The 20328-nt window shown below is 43.0% G+C and overlaps 1 long non-coding RNA gene across 1 annotated transcript; it reads left to right on the forward strand.

Moving 5' to 3' along the window:
- The first annotated feature begins 73 nt into the window (after positions 1-73).
- Positions 74-18904, forward strand: LOC118395669 (uncharacterized). The gene is made up of 3 exons (XR_008066181.1): positions 74-123; positions 17159-17220; positions 18486-18904. It is a non-coding gene; the product is annotated as an uncharacterized LOC118395669 (long non-coding RNA).
- Positions 18905-20328: the final 1424 nt, after the last annotated feature.

A 20328-nucleotide genomic window follows, 5' to 3' on the forward strand; every position in this document is an offset into this window, starting at 1 on the left:
TGGAAAGGCAAGGGCAAGGCTAATGGTTTTAATAGAAAGCCCTCCCACCAATTTGGTCTGCTGATTAGATGCAGGTGGATACAGGTGTGGGGAAGGCACATGTTCAGGAGAATGAAGGATGAGGTAAGGAGTGCTTGCACATTTGTAGACCTCCTATTAGTGTAACTTTTAGCCATTTGAATCTTCCTGTTTTATATCCCAAGTATTTATTTGTAGTTATGAATACTAAAACTCCAGAATTTGAGGAAATCTGTTCCAGTCATATATAAAAACGTGTTAATGTGACAAGTAATGGAGACGGGAGACTCTGTCTCGGTTTAGTTAAATAATTACTTTTGATGTTATTATCATGCATTTTGATTATAAGCAGAGATACCAGTGTGTATGTGTGTGTCAGTGTTTCTTTAGCGCCTTATTCCCTGTAATCTAGTACATTCCTTTTGACCAGAACCTAGAAATTGCAGATTGTGCCTTTTAGAACAGATGATTGATGCATTATTACAAACAGGTCTGTCTAAAAGGGCACCCTATTTCCTTACAATATATCCTAGGGCACTACTTTTGACCAGAGCCCTGAATATTGCGGATAGAGCCTTTCAAAACGATGGTTATTAATGCTGTCTTTGGCTGAGTGCACTTCATGCCTTCCTTTGCCAGATGGCAGTCTGGAGTTGGAGAAGTCGCTCCTCAGCTCTCCAGAAAAACAACCAGAAACCCAGCAACCTCTTTTCTCACATTGCTCAGTGATTTTAATATAATCTAAGCCGTATTAGCTCTCAACGGTACAGCTTTCGGCAGTATCTAGGGGCAGCATATGGAATCTGATTTGATATTGAAATGGCCCTATTTGAATAGTAGTGTACAGGGAGGGGGTGGAGGCACTAACAATACATCCAGACGTACCCGCATTTGGAAACCCATATCGGGAGCCGCGGCTCTGATGCATTGTGGCGTATAGCATACCAAAGTGTGTGTGTGAGGTAGTCTTCAGAGAGCTTTCTCCCCTCTCTTTTGCCCCCCCCCCTCCCCTCTCTCTTTCTCTCCCTCTCTCTCTCTGTTCTCTCTCTCTCTCTTGTCCCACATCAAAGTGAAACCGAGGGAGCGGCGGGGACTCTGCATCGGCGCCGATAAGAGAAGTTCCATTAAGTCGCTTTGCCTCACAGGGATAACATTTCTTTCCCCTTCTCTGCCTTCCCAAACGGCTCAGGACGCCTTTTCTCTACGTCTAACCCTCTTTGTGTCATGCCCTCTCCCCCCTCTTCTTTACAACGCTATTTACCGGGTCGTGACATCTCTTTTTCCTGCCGTGGTTTGCTCACGTATTTCTATATTCATCCAGGGCCCTCGGTCAGCATGTGCAAACACGAGGCGAGCAGCGAGGTTTATTAAGAAGAATTCAGACAAGAAATGAAGGTTAACAAAATACCTGGAAAGCCTACTGTAGATTATTTAGATATGCTAAACTGCTTATACTTTGAAATGTTTAACGAAAGTAACATCTATTGTATAGAAGCTGTCCTGAATATAGAAAAAGAAATGGCTGACATCCCACGATGATTACTTCATACCAACGCATGGCAAACACTCCATCCTAGCCCCATAGCCTGAGGGTACAGTGAGGGTCACAGGTTTCTCGCAAATGTCACCCTATTCCCTACAATCCGTTACTCCCAGAACCCCCACCGTGCACGTTTTGGTTTTTGCCCTGGCACCACACAGCTGATTTAAATAACAATTCAATCTTGGTGATGAGTTGATTTCAAATCAGATGTTTTGTGCTAGGGCACAAACCAAAACGTGCACCTAGGGTTGGGCCCAGGACCGAGTTTGGAAAAGCACCTATTCTTACTTAGTGGACCAGGCATATGAGTCTCCTCCGCCACACCAACGACACACAAACGTTGTTAATTTTCCACTTGGTTTCAACTTAAATACCCAAAGATCGGGCCTGACGGCGCACTGAAAAATGGAAACGCGCAGGGACTCGTTTGTCTGCTATTTTGGACTGTTTGCCCAATATGTCATCCATTTTTGTGTCAGTGGGAAGGCAAGGCGGAGCACAGGGCAGGAGGCTCGTAATGCCCTGTCAGATCAAATGGAGAGTGACAGTGAAAGTTATGTATTTCTGCTAGCACGCTATTAGGGCCAGGTGAAACACCGCCTCTCTCTCTCTCTCTCCTTCAGTCCTATCTGAGTGCGGAGTGAATAAATGTATTTTAATACATACCTCTAACATCATTAGGTCATTGTTTTTCTTCCTGTTGCCCTACCAACGAGCTTCACTCTTAAGGGACTGCTTCTCCTCTGTTTTCGGGTGTGTGGGGGAGGGGGGAGAAGCTATCGATTTCTCCTTAAGATTTTCAGACGCCAACCTTATACTTCAGTCGCTGGCTGCTGCTTTGGTCTGCTCTAGCCGGGAGTTCAAGTGAGCGAGGATAAACCAATGAGATCACCTGGAGTGATCTGTTACAACGGCCCTGTGCGTAAACTGTTTCTTCTCCGGTTCGCTCTCTCCATCAGTGACAGTGTTTTCTCCACCAATGCTATTGCTTATTCCCCCTAGGATGTCACGATAGCACGCATGCAGGTTTTACAAAGTGTAATTGCGGGCTACTTACTCTACAAGTTCAATTCAGGGGAGAAAGTGATGGGGAAATTGCCGGTTCCACCTCTTCCTCCCAGGGTTCAATAACCTTTTGGCGTTACACAGATCAAGGCCCCAGGATGATCAAAACAATCAGCGTCGCTTCGAATCGGTTAATAACATAATGAAATCTACACTACACTATGTGGACACCTGGTCGTCGAACTTCTCATTCCAAAATCACGGGCAATAATATTGACTTGGTCCCCTCCCCCTTTGCTAGATGTTGGAACATTGCTGCGGGGACTTGCTTCCATTCAGACACGAGCATTAGTGAGGTTGGACACTGATGTTGGGCGATTAAGCCTGATTCGCAGTCTGCATTCTGTTCAATGGGGTTGAGGTCAGAGCTCTATGGCAGGCCAGTCAAGGTAAACGTTCCTAGTAGAGGACCCGAGTGTATCTTGTCCCCACGCACAGTGTGGTAGATGGTTCGGGAGGTAAGTAAAAGTCCAAGGAAATGACAGAACTTGTCCGAATCTCGGGGTCAGCAAGTCTACAATTAGACGCCACCTCAATGCCAATAGGAGACTAGCCAACAAATGTAAATGCCTGGAGTTGCTAAATGCCATCGACACTTTGCAATGAAACTGGGTGCTGTGGTCAGATGAGACAAAGTGTTGCTCTTTGGCCACGCACACCAGTGGTGGGTTATACCTCAGAAGAAGGATGCGTATGCAGAAATAACTGCATACAGTGCCTTCGGAAAGTATTCAGGCCCCTTGAGCTTTATTCTGAAATGGATGAATTCAATTGTTTTTTTCCTCCCTCATCAATCTACACACAATATCCCATAATGACAAAGCAAAAACAGGTGTTTAGATTTTTTTTTGCAAATGTATTATGTTGAAATATCACATTTACATATGTATTCAGGCCTTTTACTCAGTACTTTGTTGAAGCACCTTTGGCAGCGACCACAGCATTGAGTCTTCTTGGGTATGATGCGTCAAGCTTGGCACACCTTTATGTGGGGAGTTTCTCAAATTCTTCTCTGCATTCTCTCAAGCTCTGTCAGGTTGGATGGGGTCTCTCTAGAGATGTTCGATCGGCTTCAAGTCCAGGCTCTGGCTGGACTCAGACACCAGCTAGCTAACAGTACACTTTTTAATTTGAAAGGAAACCAATTTCTGTCAAAATTTAAATGTGTAATATTGGAAAATGTAGCTAGCTAGGCTTTCTTACCCATATACATCATGGATGCAGGCGTCTCCTGTCAGATGCCATGGTTGCCCTTAGTTTGAAGATGTAATCTGGACACAGGTGTTTTCTCCATCTCCTTAGCTATTATACTCGAATTCCACTGATTTTTAAAACTCGGTCCTCCAGAAAGTGGAGAGCATACACGTAATGTTAGCTAGCAAGCCAGCCAGCTAATGTCAGCTAGCTAACAGTACACTTTAACTTGACATTAGGTTTATGCAGTTTTACTACATGATACATTTACAAAAAAAAATGTGTTAGACAGGTTTATCTAAACATACTGACCAGCCCAAATAGACAGAAGCGTGCTATATGGCAGACCAATCCACACTGATCTCTCAGCATGTCCAGCCCACTCATCTCAGCCAATCATGGCTAGCGGGAAGGTAGCTCAGTTTGTCTGTGGCTAAACCAACTAGGCTCGTAATTTTGAAATTGTATTCGTATTTACAGATGGCATACAAGTTTGTCATTAAGGTACATGACAGTTCACATGTTCCAGAAGGCATTTCTGCTAAAAAAACACATTTTGATTTTTTAAGAAAAGTTTAAGTTCAAATGGCTCTCCTGTGAAGTAGTATGACTCCTAGTGTCCTGAAACAGGTCACATTTAAGAATGATGGAGGCCACTGTGTTCTTGGGAACCTTGAATGCTGCAGACATTTTTTGGTACCCTTCCCCAGATCTGTGCCTTGACACAATCCTGTCTCAGAGCTCTACGGACAATTCCTTCGACCTCATTGCTTGGTCTTTGCTCTGACATGCACTGTCAACTGTGGACTTTATATAGACCGGTGTGTGCCTTTCCAAATCATGTCCAATCAATTGAATTTACCACAAGTGGAGTCCACTCAAGTTGAAGAAACATCTCAAGGATGATCAAAGGAAACAGGAAACATCTGAGCTACAGCTTTCAGTTTCATAGCAAAGGGTCTGAATGCTAATGTAAATAAGGTATTTCTGTTTTTAATTTGTAATACATTTTTTAATTTGTAACTGTTTTTGCAACTGTTTTCGCTTAGTCACTATGGGGTATTGCATGTAGATGTCTTAGTATTTCTATATATTTGATCCATTTTAGAATAAGGCTGTAACATAATAAAGTGTGGAAAATGTCGAAGGAACTGAATACTTTCCGAAGGCATTGTGCCTACTGTAAAATATGGTGATGGATCTTTGATGTTATGAGGCTGTTTTGGTTCCACAAGTCCTGGGGCCCTTGTTAACTTCCCACTGTCACGCCAGTGAGTTTGGGACATTTAAGAGTGAGACTTTTAGGTTGTACCATTAGAGTTGTCTGTTTCTTCTACATCCACTGATACCAACCATTAGTCTGTGATTAACGGGCTGAGTTAGAGAGTTGTTTGCGAGACGAGGGCGGATCCCGAAGGGAGGCAGTTCTTCTCATAAAAACGTCTGTGGAGTTTGAATGGTTTGAGCTACATACGAACTATTATCGGCCATCTATGAAAAGCTGAGACTCTCACGAACACGCACATGTAATATGTACATACGTTTTACTCTCTGATGCTCAGACGCCACACCAGAGTAGTTAGAAGGTAAGGGATTCTTCCTCATAGATCATGGTAATTCCAAGACACCGTATCTACAATAGTGTAATAAGCTCAAATAGTTGCTGTCACGAACTCAACACAGTTGAATATTTTCTGTACTTACAGCATTCTTATAAATGGGCTCCTGGGTGACGCAGAGGTCTAAGGCACTGCATCTCAGTAAGCAAAAAGTGTCACCACAGTCCCTGGTTTGATTACAGGCTGTACAGGCAGCGCACAATTGGCCCAGCATCGTCCGAGTTTGACCGGTGTAGGCCGGCATTGCAAATAAGAATTTGTTCTTAACTGACTTGCCGAGTTAAATAAAGGGGAAACAAATATATATTTTTTTAAATGCATCAACACTGTCTTTTTTGCCATTCTTTATCAAGGGTGCCAATACTTCTGGAGGTGACTATATATACACATGATTTCAGACTATTTTAAGCTGCACTTGGTCAAAACAGTGTCTACCGAAAAGCCAAATAAAAACCACTTCATAAAAACACAGTCAGTGTCGGCTTTCAAACAGTTAAGAGATTTAACTAAGGCTCACTCTTTTCCCCACACAAACCTCTCAGCTATTTTCAGCAGCTTGTGTCTGTGAGTCGGTCAGGTTGAAGCGATGTGCTGTTGCCACCTACCTACCCTCCAGGTCACTCAGTATAGCACTATCATTAATGAATAGGATCTTTGGAGATGCATGGGCTGTGGATAACGCAAAGCCTCGGTGGCCCAGATAAGTGTTGGGTTCAAGACCTCACTGGAGCACTTCCTTTGAACTCCCCGTTCCAAGTTACTTAACCTGTGGATGCCTGTGTAAAAGTAATATGTGTGTTCGGTGTCCATATTAGGACAGCAGCACGGCAATGGAAGTTGTGTAAAAATGTAAGCTTATAGTCACCAACAATGGGGAAGGGGCTCTGACAGGAGAGGAGGGCGAACTGTGTTTATTTTTTATCTAAGGCAACCTGACATGCTTGGCTGACGCGCAAAACTTTGGGATTCTACACAAAGCCCCTTTTGGTCCGGTGCCATTTTAGGAAGCAGAGTTAATTAAAACCGTTATTGACATTTCAGTTACGGAAGTTGGGCAACATTATCTTAATGAGTTTCGTTCCGAGCCGCCACCATCGAGCTATTTTAACGACAAAGTGCCCACCCCACCTCCCCTGCTACCGTTTACACAGCACCTCTGAGGTCACATCCTGTACCTTCTCGGAAACATCCTTTTTAGGTCTTTCTCTGAAACGACCTCCGCGTTGGTCTTTCCTCTTCCATAGGTGCTTTTGTGTGAAGCAGGGAGTGCCAACTATAGAAATGTGAGCTATGATTATGTTAGGTGAGGCGTACGTGGCTGAGATTAAACTCGACATGACAAAGATCTTTCTGTCTATCTCCCTGAATAGGATGGGTCAATTCGTTTAACACTCCGTTAGTGAAAGCGGATACGAAGAGATTATTATTGTTTTGACTTAGCCATTACACTGATTGGGATAGTTTTGTTGGGGCTCTTTTCTGCAGACCAGGCAAGATAGAGCATGGCTGATAGTGGATAAACCAACAGTAGCACTATTGACTCAACTTATACCTCAGCCGTGCTCTAATGTATAATACATACACGCTCAGACAGGGAAAGGGAGATGTCTACGACGACAAGAAAGAAAGAGAGCGAGAGGCAGGTTGATGGCGAAAGACAGAGAGGGCAAGAAAGACTGGAAACAGTGAAGAGAGGTACAGCATGGTTAGAGACTCACAAACAGGCCTAGAGAGCGAGGAAAAGAGAATGAGAGAGAGAAAGGAGAGGGAGTAATGCATTATAGCGTTCCGGACAGATGAAACGTGCCCATTTTCCCCACTCTGCGGTTGACCTCCAGACTCCTCTGTCTGTACAGTACAAGAACAATCAGACAATGCTCTAAAAGAAGCCTGTGTTAATGTAAAAGAGTCCTGGTTCTGTGATCTTTGTTGTTGTGGTCTTTGGTGTTATCGTCTTTCCTGTTTTGGTCCTTTGTAGTCTTTCCTGTTATGGTCCTTTGTAGTCTTTCCCGTTATGGTCCTTTGTAGTCTTTCCTGTTGTGGTTCTTTGTAGTCTTTCCCGTTGTGGTCCTTTGTAGTCTTTCCCGTTGTGGTCCTTTTGTAGTCTTTCCCATTGTGGTCCTTTTGTAGTCTTTCCCATTGTGGTCCTTTTGTAGTCTTTCCCATTGTGGTCCTTTTGTAGTCTTTCCCGTTGTGGTCCTTTTGTAGTCTTTCCTGTTATGGTCCTTTGTAGTCTTTGCTGTTATGGTCCTTTGTAGTCTTTGCTGTTATGGTCCTTTGTAGTCTTTCCTGTTATGGTCCTTTGTAGTCTTTGTGGTTTTTGGTCCTTTGTAGTCTTTCCTGTTATGGTCCTTTGTAGTCTTTCCTGTTATGGTCCTTTGTAGTCTTTCCTGTTATGGTCCTTTGTAGTCTTTCCTGTTATGGTCCTTTGTAGTCTTTGTGGTTTTTGGTCCTTTGTAGTCTTTCCTGTTATGGTCCTTTGTAGTCTTTCCTGTTATGGTTCTTTGTAGTCTTTCCTGTTATGGTCCTTTGTAGTCTTTCCTGTTATGGTCCTTTGTAGTCTTTCCTGTTATGGTCCTTTGTAGTCTTTGCTGTTATGGTCCTTTGTAGTCTTTGCTGTTATGGTCCTTTGTAGTCTTTGCTGTTATGGTTCATTGTAGTCTTTCCTGTTATGGTTCATTGTAGTCTTTCCTGTTATGGTCCTTTGTAGTCTTTCCTGTTTTGGTCCTTTGTAGTCTTTCCTGTTTTGGTCCTTTGTAGTCTTTGCTGTTATGGTCCTTTCTGTTATGGTCCTTTCTGTTATGGTCCTTTGTAGTCTTTCCTGTTGTGGTTCTTTGTAGTCTTTCCCGTTGCGGTCCTTTTGTAGTCTTTCCCATTGTGGTCCTTTGTAGTCTTTCCTGTTATGGTCCTTTGTAGTCTTTCCTGTTATGGTTCTTTGTAGTCTTTCCTGTTATGGTTCCTTTGTAGTCTTTCCTGTTATGGTCCTTTGTAGTCTTTCCTGTTATGGTCCTTTGTAGTCTTTCCTGTTAGTCCTTTCTTTCCTGTTATGGTCCTTTGTAGTCTTTGCTGTTATGGTCCTTTGTAGTCTTTGCTGTTATGGTCCTTTGTAGTCTTTGCTGTTATGGTCCTTTGTAGTCTTTCCTGTTATGGTTCATTGTAGTCTTTCCTGTTATGGGCCTTTGTAGTCCTGTTTGTAGTCTTTCCTGTTTTGGTCCTTTGTAGTCTTTGCTGTTATGGTCCTTTTGTTAGTCTTTCTGTTATGGTCCTTTCTGTTATGGTCCTTTCTGTTATGGTCCTTTGTAGTCTTTCCTGTTTGTTCTTTTAGTCTTTCTTTGCTTTTGTTATGGTCCTTTCTGTTATGGTCCTTTCTGTTATGGTCTTTCCTGTTTTGTTGTCTTTGCTGTTATGGTCCTTTGTAGTCTTTGCTGTTATGGTCCTTTCTGTTATGGTCCTTTCTGTTATGGTCCTTTCTGTTATGGTCCTTTGTAGTCTTTCCCGTTGTGGTCCTTTTTAGTCTGTTGTGGTCCTTTTGTTGTGGTCCTTTGTAGTCTTTGCTGTTATGGTCCTTTGTTGTCTTTGCTGTTATGGTCCTTTGTTGTCTTTTGTCCTTTGTTTATGGTCCTTTCTGTTATGGTCCTTTGTAGTCTTTCCCGTTGTGGTCCTTTTGTAGTCTTTCCCGTTGTGGTCCTTTTGTAGTCTTTCCCGTTGTGGTCCTTTGTAGTCTTTGCTGTTATGGTCCTTTGTTGTCTTTGCTGTTATGGTCCTTTGTTGTCTTTGCTGTTATGGTCCTTTCTGTTATGGTCCTTTCTGTTATGGTCCTTTCTGTTATGGTCCTTGGTGGTTTTTGTTGTTATGGCCTTAGGACCGTATGACATATATGTTTTTAAGTACATTGTGGTCTTTAATGTCTGACATTGTTGTGTTGTCTGTACTATGCACGTTAGAGGTAAATGTCATGTTTATGACATGGCTTAGGAAGAATCTGACTCACCAAAACATAATTTCCCCCCTCTGGGCCACTGTAGAAGAAGTATCAGTAAGATTGGCCCATGATGCTGACCTATATAAAAGTTCTCCTGCATGACTTAGTGAGTATCTCGTCTAGCTAATGAGCAGTAGCAAGAGAGAGAAGAGAGTGAGTTACGTGGGTAATACCTGACGCTTTTGGCCTAATTAAGAAGGGGATTATACTATAAGGAATATTTCATTCCGCAGGCAATTACAATTAGGATTTTGATTGTATATAGTATATTACTGTCAAAGTAGTCAAAGGGAAGTGAGGCCCTGGCACCAGCGCAGTTCTGTTGTTCAGTTACTAGTCTCAGTTACTAGTCTGTATTATTAGTGCATCAATTAACTTGTCATGTCAACTTCAGTTGCTGTTCGTACAATATAGTATGACTACCCATACATACACTGTGAGTGTGCAAAACATTCCATGACATAGACTGACCAGGTGAATCCAATCGAAAGCTATGATCCCGTACTGATGTCACCTGTTAAATCCACTTCAATCAATGTAGATGAAGGGGCAGAGACGGGTTTAAAGAAGGATTTTCATGGATTGTGTACGTGTAAAATTCTAAACATATTTAAGTGTCTTTGAACTGGGTATGGTAGGAGGTGCCAGGCGCAACGGATTCAAGGGCTTCAATACTTCTGGGTTTTTCATGCTCAACAGTTTCCCCGTGCGTATCAAGATTGGTCCGTCGCTGTCGCGTAGAGTAGGCCAGAAGGCTAAACTGAAGAACCTAACCTAACGTAAATAAAACGATGGCAGAGTTGCAAAAGTACTTCTGTGCAAGGGTGTTTATTTACATAGTGATTCCGGGAAGAAAAACAATACTCCCGCCAAAAAGTATACATTATAGAATAGCTTAAAAAATAATACTAATAAAAATAACAATGCCGCCCCATCAACAGCTCAGTGAAAATGGTCCGTCCCTCCTCTGAACTGAAAGAGAGGATCCTTTTCTAGGGGAAGCCCCTCCCATCAGAACATACCAATCTCCTTAATTAATTAAGCAATTACCAACAGCCAAGCCTGAATTTTTCACTCAGATATACATGTCATGCATTTTGTACATTGCACCTTTTTGAAATCCGCTTGTCATGATACAATAAAACACAGTATAACACAATTACAAAATGCCATCACTACTGACATGGTGTCTTCCAATATGCCCATTCACATAAATGAGCCATTCGGGACAGGCACTACAAAGCCAGCCCGATTGCCATAGCTCTGGTGCTTATCCCAGCGACCCGGAAGCTACAGAGACGTAGCCAGAGCAACAGAAACAAACGAATCATCCATAACATTGATAAGTGCATCGAACGCTTGTCTATATGTTGTTCATAACATAACTAACTGTTACTGAGGGGAAGGTAAGAATGAAGAGTGTAATGTGTGTACTAAGATAGCGAAGTTAACTTGTGTGTCGACCCACATTGCTAACGTAGCTGATAACGGAGCAGGGAGGAGGCGATATGTGTGCCTGCGGCCAGTGACGGACTTCATCGTCACTACCACCCAATGGACATCCAGCCAACTGGACACAACTGTGGGGAAGCAAGGAGTCAACACGGGCCAGCATAACTATGGATCGCTTTCGACACCTTGTAGAGTCCATGCCCCGACGAATTAAGGCTGTTCTGAGGGCAAAAGGGGGTGCAACTCAATATTAGGAAGAGGTTCTTAATCTTTTGTACACTCCGTGTATATTTAAATAGCCATTATTTACATTTTTTATTTTAACTAGGCAAGTCAGTTAAGAACAAATTCTTATTTTTCAATGACAGCCTAGGAATAGTGGGTTAACTGCCTTGTTCAGCGGCAGAACGACAGATTTTTACCTTGTCAGCTCGGGGATTTGATCTTGCAACCTTTCAGTTACTAGTCCAACGCTCTAACCACTAGGCTGCCTGCCGCCCCTAATTGTTATGATTCTTAGATTATAATGATTTCCTCTTAACCTTTTGTTAAACTGTTATGCCATACGACATTAGTATTACCCCCACTGTAGGCTCTAACCATTGTCAGGGGGACTAACAGAGAGTGCAAGAGCTGTTACCTCAAATTACCTACAATTAAAATCAAATGACCTGATCAACGGTGGGCCCTTTGAACGCGGTTTAATCGTAGCCTCTCGCTAGCAGCCCGACAGTAGGTTAGCCTTGGCTATATGGGCCAATACCCCATGGCCGAATCAATTCTAGTCGACAATCACGTTGAAGAACCAAAGTCGTTGACCCTGTATTAAAACCCACTGTGGATTTATATTGAATCCCATGGGGGTTGGCGAACAAAACAATCAAATACATCGGTCCCAACAAGGACAGTGTCCAACGATGTGGTATCTAAAAAAACGACCCCCCCATCTATACACCACCTGCTTTCAGCTTAAAAAGGATACTTCATGGTTTTGATGAATCGTTGCATGCACCGCCGAGGCACTTGGCAACCCAGTGCCAAGGTAATGATGAATTGGGCATGACACGTGAATTGTTCACTTAAAGAATGATAATGCCCTCACTTTCTGAGGAGCTCCATTCTTTCCCATAATGCAGGATGATGCGGTTGGTGGATGACGCACCAGGTCCCCACAGCGGAGCACCTACCCTATACAGGAGAAATAACAGATTGATGATCGCTTTGAGTTAACCTTCCACACTGCCCTAGCTGTCTGAGCAGACTGAGCATATCAGCCTGACCAAAAGTGATTTGCTTAACTTGGCACCTTAGCCAAAAAGCCCAGAACCTGAAGCGGAATCAGACCCTTTGTTAACTGACTGGCCACGTCATGAAAACCTCAACCATCAGGCAAGAAAAAAAGAAAAAGAGCTGGTAACTTCCTCCTGCAGACGTAGGATACGTCCCAAATGGCACCCTTTGACCTATATGTTCTCCTATAGGCCCTGGTCAAAAGTATTGAACTACAAAGGGAATATGTTTCCATTTGGGATGCACACCTTTTTTTCACTGCACTCTGGTTGTACGGCCCAGTTGGGTCGCTGCGGTTCTATATCTCTCCTCCCCTGCTGCAGAGCGAGCGCGCCAGGCCTCCTTTGATATATTCCCACGCTGGATCTGAGCCATGCCGACTTCAATGGAAACTCTGTGTCTCGCAGGCAGCGCCGGCTCAGTCGGTGGGAGACCTTCACCATGCCATTCGCCATACACCCATAGCCGTATCACACCGATGGGTGTCCCAGCCCCACTCACAAAAAGGAAGGAACGGATGAAGGGAGGGAAAGCAATTAAACATGAGTCAAATGTGTTTTGTAATCAACTCATTGAGGGGATTTGGAGGGAATGGAAGTTCCAAGGATATCGTTCCTTCCCGCTTGACGAATTGATCGTCTTGGTAGAGACTTGTGAGCATTTATTTTTTTCCCCCACAGGCCTAAAACAGGAAATACCAATTGTACACTGCTATACTAGGCCAAAATGAAAATGAAAATACAAAAGCTCAATGATATTTGATTTTCTACATTATGTAGGCCTAAGAATATTGCAGGTTAGTGTTTAACATCATCGTCATCGTCTTGTTTTGGTGGCAGCTCTGTAGAGTGGTCACTAGCTGGCACAACCACAGCTTTGTCCCTAACCTTAATCACTTAATCATTAATGCCTAACCCTAACCCTAAGCTCATTTTTACAATATATCAAAAGGGGAAATGGCTCTGTTATGCTTCCAGGCCATGACTCATGACAATAAACGTCAACCTGCATGAATAGCCTTCCTAGTAGTTATGTCAACCTTTATTTTTGATTTGATACTGTCTGCATATCTAGCAAAACAGTAGAGTTGTAATAATGGCCTATTCACCCGACTTGGCCCGAACCTCAGGACACTGTGACTTGGAGATAATTACATTATGGAGCTGTACACTGTCAGGAGAGTACGCATTATTTCATTTTCAATGTAATATTTTCCCCTGATTGAATCAATTGTGCATGATAATTGAGGCTGAGCGTTTCCATTAAGACTGCGATTTCCAACAAGCAACCCATCGGCGAACGAACGTAGAGGCAAAAGCGTGTGAAATGAGGTAAAGGTATTTGACTCTTGCATAAATTACACGATCAGGTGCAGTGAAGCCGACAGGCCCGGCACTCTTCTCCCAACCCCACTACAGTCCCCACCCCCCAATCTACTCCACAGCACTTCAGTCAGAGGTAAAAATGATCCTATCCGTTACACCCGGAACCGACGTGGCATTGACGTGATTTGACATTGTGTGACAGGTTCGCGACCAAGGTGTCCACCCAGTTGTGATGAGACCAGACGAAGGGGCGTAATGGTATGCGGATGAGGAGCCGAATGTGATCTTATTATGTCAAATGTGAAATTAACATTTCAGAGACGACATCAAGTACGTTTTCAGCCACAGTAAAGCTGAGAGAGAATGGACAGAAGGGAGGAAGGAAGAGAAGAGCAGAGATGGACAGAGAGTGAGTAGAGAGAGGGCAGAGATGGGGTAGTGAGAGGGCAGGGAGTGGGTAGAGAGGGCAGAGAGGGGGTAGTGAGAGGGCAGGGAGTGGGTAGAGGGCAGAGAGGGGGTAGTGAGTGGATAGAGAGTGGATAGAGAGGGCAGAGAGAGGGCAGAGAGTGGGCAGAGAGTGGGCAGAGAGTGGGCAGAGAGTGGGCAGAGAGTCGGTAGAGAGGAAAGGACAGAAAGACAGAATGAGGGCAGACAAAGAGAGGAGAGAAGAAGGGAACTTTAAAGTTATGCAGTGCTTTGGACAATGGGCCCTCTTTGGGGCGATGAGAGATCCAGACTCCAAAAGACAAGAGAAACAGTGGAGGCGAAGAGAAGCTTGATCACTCAGTCATTGATTGATGAAGCATCAATGTAGAAAAAAAAACTCTGTACCAAAATTCCAACTTTCAAGTGCAAATGTCCTAATCAGCATATCAATGACATTGTGCTCTAAGGCAATAAACTCACTTTAAATTAGCGGGCGTAGTGTGCTTTCAAAAGGAAAGTCGTTATGGAGTCAAACTATAAATATGCCCGGTTTCTTTGTTCTTAAGATGCCCATTGTGGGAAACTGTAAAAACCCCCAAAGGCATTGTGGGCAGGAGGATTGTAGACAAAGAACCTCAAACATGAGTACACATGCGGATGACATCACATATTTATCATTGCACTCTGTGTGTCCACGAGAAAGTCGTAGACGTTGGGTTGAGCTTGAGATATTTTATCAGCTAAGCAATCCAAACAGGGCTCTATCGAAATACAGAAATTCTGCTGGCAGCCTGAATAGGACTTTGGCCTTGGGTTTAGTGTTTAGAGATCAACTGAATAGGACTTTGGCCTTGGGTTTAGTGTTTAGAGATCAACTGAATAGGACTTTGGCCTTGGGTTTAGTGTTTAGAGATCAACTGAATAGGACTTTGGCCTTGGGTTTAGTGTTTAGAGATCAACTGAATAGGACTTGCCACTATTTGCCCCTAAAAATAATTTTCTCTCAATTAATTGCAAATGATGTCCTTGTACGGTAAAAAGGCGTGCTGTCTTGACTCGGAACCTTTCTTTTGACTGTTTCTGTCATCTCCGCACCGTAGTTCTTTTAAATGACACCTTGGAAAGAGGATATAACAAACTGTCAGTCAAACAGCCTATATGCTATCCTTATGTCGTGTCAATTTATTTGCAAAAACTCCGATGTCTATGAGGCCTATAAATATACAGTGCATTCCCCTTTACGTTTTCCACATTTTGTTACATTACAGCCTTATTCTAAAATGGATGAAATCGTTTTTTCCTTATCAATCTAAAGACAATACCCCATAATGATTATTTATTAAAAACCCCTGGAAATATCACATTTACATAAGTATTCAGACCTTTTACTCAGTACTTTGAAGCACCTTTGGCAGCGTTTGAGTCTTCTTGGGTATGAAGCTACAAGCTTGGAACACCTGTATTTGGGGAGCTTCTCCCATTCTTCTCTGCAGATCCTCTCATGCTCTGTCAGGTAAGATGGGGAGAGTCGCTGCACAGCTATTTTCAGGTCTCTCCAGAGATGTTTGTCACGCCCTGGTCGAAGTATAGTATGTTTGTCTTCATTTATTTGGTCAGGCCAGGGTGTGACATGGGTTTTTGTGGTGCGTTTTTGTCTTGGGGTTTTGTGGGGTGTCTAGCATAGTCTATGGCTGCCTGAGGCGGTTCTCAATCGTTGTCTCTGATTGGGAACCATATTTAGGCAGCCATATTCTTTGAGTATTTTGTGGGTGATTGTTCCTGTCTCTGTGTTTGTAGTCACCAGATAGGCTGTATAGCTTTTCACGTTCCGTTTGTTGTTTTGTATTAATCGTGTTTTGTCTTCATTAAACATGTAATGAATTAACCACGCTGCATTTTGGTCTGACTCTCTTTCGACGGAAGAAAACCGTAACAATGTTAGATCTGGCTGGACTACTCAAGGACATTCCGGGGTTTGTCCCGAATCCACTCGCCCTAGTCAGGTCCTGAGCGCTCTGGAGCAGGTTTTCATCAAGGATCTCTCAATACTTTGCTCTGTTCATCTTACCCTCGATCCTGACTAGTCTCCCAGTCTCTGCCGCTGAAAAACATCCCCACAGAATGATGCTGCCACCACCATGCTTCACCGTAGAGATGGCACCACGTTTCCTCCAGACCTGATGTTTGGCACTCAGGCCAAAGAGTTTCATCAGACCAGAGAATCTTGTTTTTCATGGTCTGAGAGTCCTTTAGGTGCCTTTTGGCACACTCCATGTGGGCTGTCATGTGCCTTTTACCGAGGAGTGACTTCTGTCTTGCTCACTCTTCCATAAAGGCCTGATTGGTGGAGTGCTGCAGAGATGGTTGTCCTTCTGGAAGATGATTTAATCTCCACAGAGGAACTCTGGAGCTCTTTCATTGTGACCTTTGGGTTCTTGGCCACCGCCATGACCAAGGCTCTTCTCCCCCGATTTCTCAGTTTGGCCGGGTGGCCAGCTCTAGGAAGAATCTTGGTGGTTCCAAAGTTCTTCCATTTAAGAATGATGGAGGCCACTGTGTTCTTAGGGATCTTCAATGCTGCAGACATATTTTAGTACCCTTCTCCAGATCTGTGCTTCGACACAATCCTATCTCGGAGCGCTACGGAAAATATCTTGGACCTCATGGCTTGGTTTTCACTCTGACATGCACTGTCAACAGTGGGACCTTATATAGACAGTTGTGTGCCTTGACCAAATAATGTCCAATCAATTCAATTTACCACAGGTTGACTCCAATCAAGTTGTAGAAACATTTTAAGGGTGATCAATTGAAACAGGATGCACCTGTGCTAAATTTCGAGTCTCATAGCAAAGGGTCTGAATACTTATTTAAATAAGGTAATTCTATTTTAAATTTGTATTACATTTTCAAAAATGTCTAAAACTTTTCGCTTTGTCATTATGGGTTATTGTGTGTAGATTGATCAGGAAACACATTTTTATTTGATCAATTTTAGAATAAGGCTGTAATGTAACAAAATGTTGATAAAGTCAAAGGATCTGAATTATTTTTGAACGCACTGTGTAGCGGAGGTGTCATAGATGTTCTTCATTTGGCTTCAAACGTCAAAATATGCTCTGTCTTCACAGTCTATGATAATGCATGATAATGGATTCTGCAAGTGGAGGAAAACAAACAGGCAGGGACTACTGGAACTTACTTGTCCAATAAGAAATGCTAATTTCTTAATGTTTTGTTACAGTATGCACTACTGAATATGACCCAGAAAACCAGTGCCACAGCGAACAGAGCAAAACCAATACAGTAATCCACATGCCACCAATACCAGTATCAGACCTTTTTTTTAATGTACTTAAAGAACCATTTCCAGCATTTCCAGCAAAACCAGCATGTTTTAATTACTATAAAAATTGTAGATGTTCAGGTACTCAATAAAAAGGTCTGATTTCATTACTTCTCAATCAATGTTGTGATGTGAAAATCATTGTGAATACTGGTTTCACCAGACATTGTTCATCCTGATCAGACAGGTTTTTTACATGGATGATATATTGGAGATAATATACAACAATTACTTGAAACAATTGATTGGAAAAGGCGTTTGATAAAGTACGGCTAGAATTTATACATCAATTCCTGGACTACTTTAATTTTGATCTCTTATACAATGGGTTAAAGTTATGTACAGCAACCACAGGTGTAAAATAGTAAATAATGGTTATTTCTCAGAAAGTATTGAGCTTTTAAGAGGAGTAAAACTAGGCTGTCCGTTGTCTCCGTATTTATTTATTATGGCCCTCGAAGTCCAAGCTATTAAAATTAGATCAAACAAGAACATCAAGGTGTTAGAAATCCAGGGGATAAAAACAAAGTCCACAATCTGGATCCCTGCACAGTCTCAAAGAAGATCCTGATCACTATTTTAGCATTCTCTGGACTAAAACCTAATTATGACAAGCGTATCATATTAAGAATTAGAACTTTCAAAGACACAATGTTTACAATACCTTGTAGGTTACCAATAAAATGGGCAGATGGTGAAGTAGACATATTTAGTATTCATAACTTAACACAACCAATTTCAAAAGAAAGTTTGCAAAAATGTATACGATTCTGCAACCACGGAGATGTAAAATGTGTCTATTTATGGACAAATTACATTGATTAACTCTTTGGTCCTATCATATTTTAATAACTTACTAATGGCACTGCCTACTCCAAACGTATACACTAGACATTTTTTAAGTCATACGAGCAAAAAATATTTCACTTTATTTGGAATGCTAAGCCAGACTCATTTAAATGTGCCTATTTATATAATGCATATTCGTTTGAAGGGCTAAAACTATTAAAGCATTAATCCTCTCACTAAATGCTATACTTAAATCAAATCAAATGTTATTGGTCACATACACATGGTTAGCAGATAATGTGAGTGTAGAGAAATGCTTGTGCTTCTAGTTCTGACCGTGCAGTAATATCTAACAAGTAATCAAATTATTTCACAACAACTAACTTATACACACAAGAGCAAAGGAATGAATAAGAATGTGTACTGTGGCGTACAGCAGGTCAGCCACCAGGGGGAGACTCGTTGAGGCCTGGTGACAGACGGAGTATGCATCACGAGGCGATGGCTCCATCTGCTGGACGTGCCAGGTCTCGACAGGCTCTCCGCCCAGGACTAATTGGGACTGATTGGGGAGTTGGTGAGTAATCAAGAACTGATTGCTCACCAGCTGTACAAGCCCCATAAAGCTGCCAGAAGGGCAGCACACAGGAGAGGACTGGGCGAAGTAAGGTGACTTCCGTGTAGTTTGAGACGGTGCCCAAGCTAAGATGTTTGAGTTTGCGTGCCAAACAGGATACAGCAAGACCCGGAGCCCAGAAGACCGTATCCCAGAAGACCGTATCCCGTAGAGGGTCTCATGGGGGAGACCTATCCTTTTCTTTTGATGTGTTATTTAATAAACACCCTTGAAGCCGAGCTAATCCTACTCTGTCCGTGTCTGATCTGTGTAAACGTCTTGACCAAACCCCCTGGTCTGCCACAGTACATATGAATATATGGATGAACGATGGTCAAGCGTCATAGGCAAGATGCAATAGATGGTACACAGTATACATGTATACATATGAGATGAGTAATGTAGGGTATGTAAACATTATATAAAGTGACTAGTGATACATTTATTACATCCATTTTTTATGAATAAAGTGGCTAGAGATTTGAGTCAGTATGTAGGCAGCAGCCACTCAATGTTAGTGATGGCTGTTTAACAGTCTGATGACCTTGTAATAGAAACTGTTTTTTAGTCTCTCGGTCCCAGCTTTGATGCACCTGTACTGACCTCGCCTTCTGGATGATAGCGGGGTGAACAGGCAGTGGCTCGGAAGGTCCTTGATGATCATTTTGGCCTTCCTGTGACATCGGGTGGTGTAGGTGTACTGGAGGTCAGGTAGTTTGCCCCCGGTGATGCATTGTGCAGACCTCACTATCCTCTGGAGAGCCTTACAGTTGTGGGTAGAGCAGTTGTCGTACCAGGAATTTAAAACTTTCCACATTCTCCACTACTGTCGCGTAATTGTGGATATGTGGTCCCTCTGCTATTTCCACGATCATCTCCTTTGTTTTGTTGATGTTAAGTGTGAGGTTATTTTCCTGACACCACACTCCGAGGGCCCCCACCTCCTCCCAGTAGGCCGTCTCGTCATTGTTGGTAATCAAGCCTACCACTGTAGTGTCGTCTGCAAACATGATGATTGAGTTGGAGGTGTGCATGGCCACGCAGTCGTGGGTGAACAGGGAGTACAGGAGAGGACCGAGAACGCACCCTTGTGGGGCCCCAGTGTTGAGGATCAGCGGGGTGGAGATGTTGTTTCCTTCCCTTCACCACCCGGGGGCAGCCCGTCAGAACGGCCAGGAGCCAGGGGCACAGTGCAGAGTCGAGATCCAGGGTCGATAGAGTCCAGATGTTACGGGGCGATAGTCAATTACCTCATTTACCTTAGCTTTCTTGGGAACGGGATATGCTATTGATATGCTGATAGAATTTAGGGAGCCTTGCTTTCAGATTAGCTTTGTTAAAATCCCCAGCTATAATAAATGCGACCTCAGGATATATGGTTTTCAGTTTACATAGAGTCCAATGAAGTTCTTTCAGGGCCGTCCATTTGTCTGCTTGGGGGGGGGGATATGCACTGCTGTGATTATAATCTAAGATAATTAGTTTGGTAGATAATGTGGTCGGCATTTGATTTTAAGGAATTCTAGGTCAGGTGAACAAAAGGACTTGAGTTCCTGTACATTGTTATGATCACACCATGACTCGTTAATCATAAAGCATACAGCCCTGCCCTTCTTCTTACTACCAGAGAGATGTTTGTTTCTGTCGGCGCGATGCGTGAAGA

This window comes from Oncorhynchus keta, chromosome 16 (assembly GCF_023373465.1).
Source record: "Oncorhynchus keta strain PuntledgeMale-10-30-2019 chromosome 16, Oket_V2, whole genome shotgun sequence".
NCBI classification, from domain to species: domain Eukaryota; kingdom Metazoa; phylum Chordata; class Actinopteri; order Salmoniformes; family Salmonidae; genus Oncorhynchus; species Oncorhynchus keta.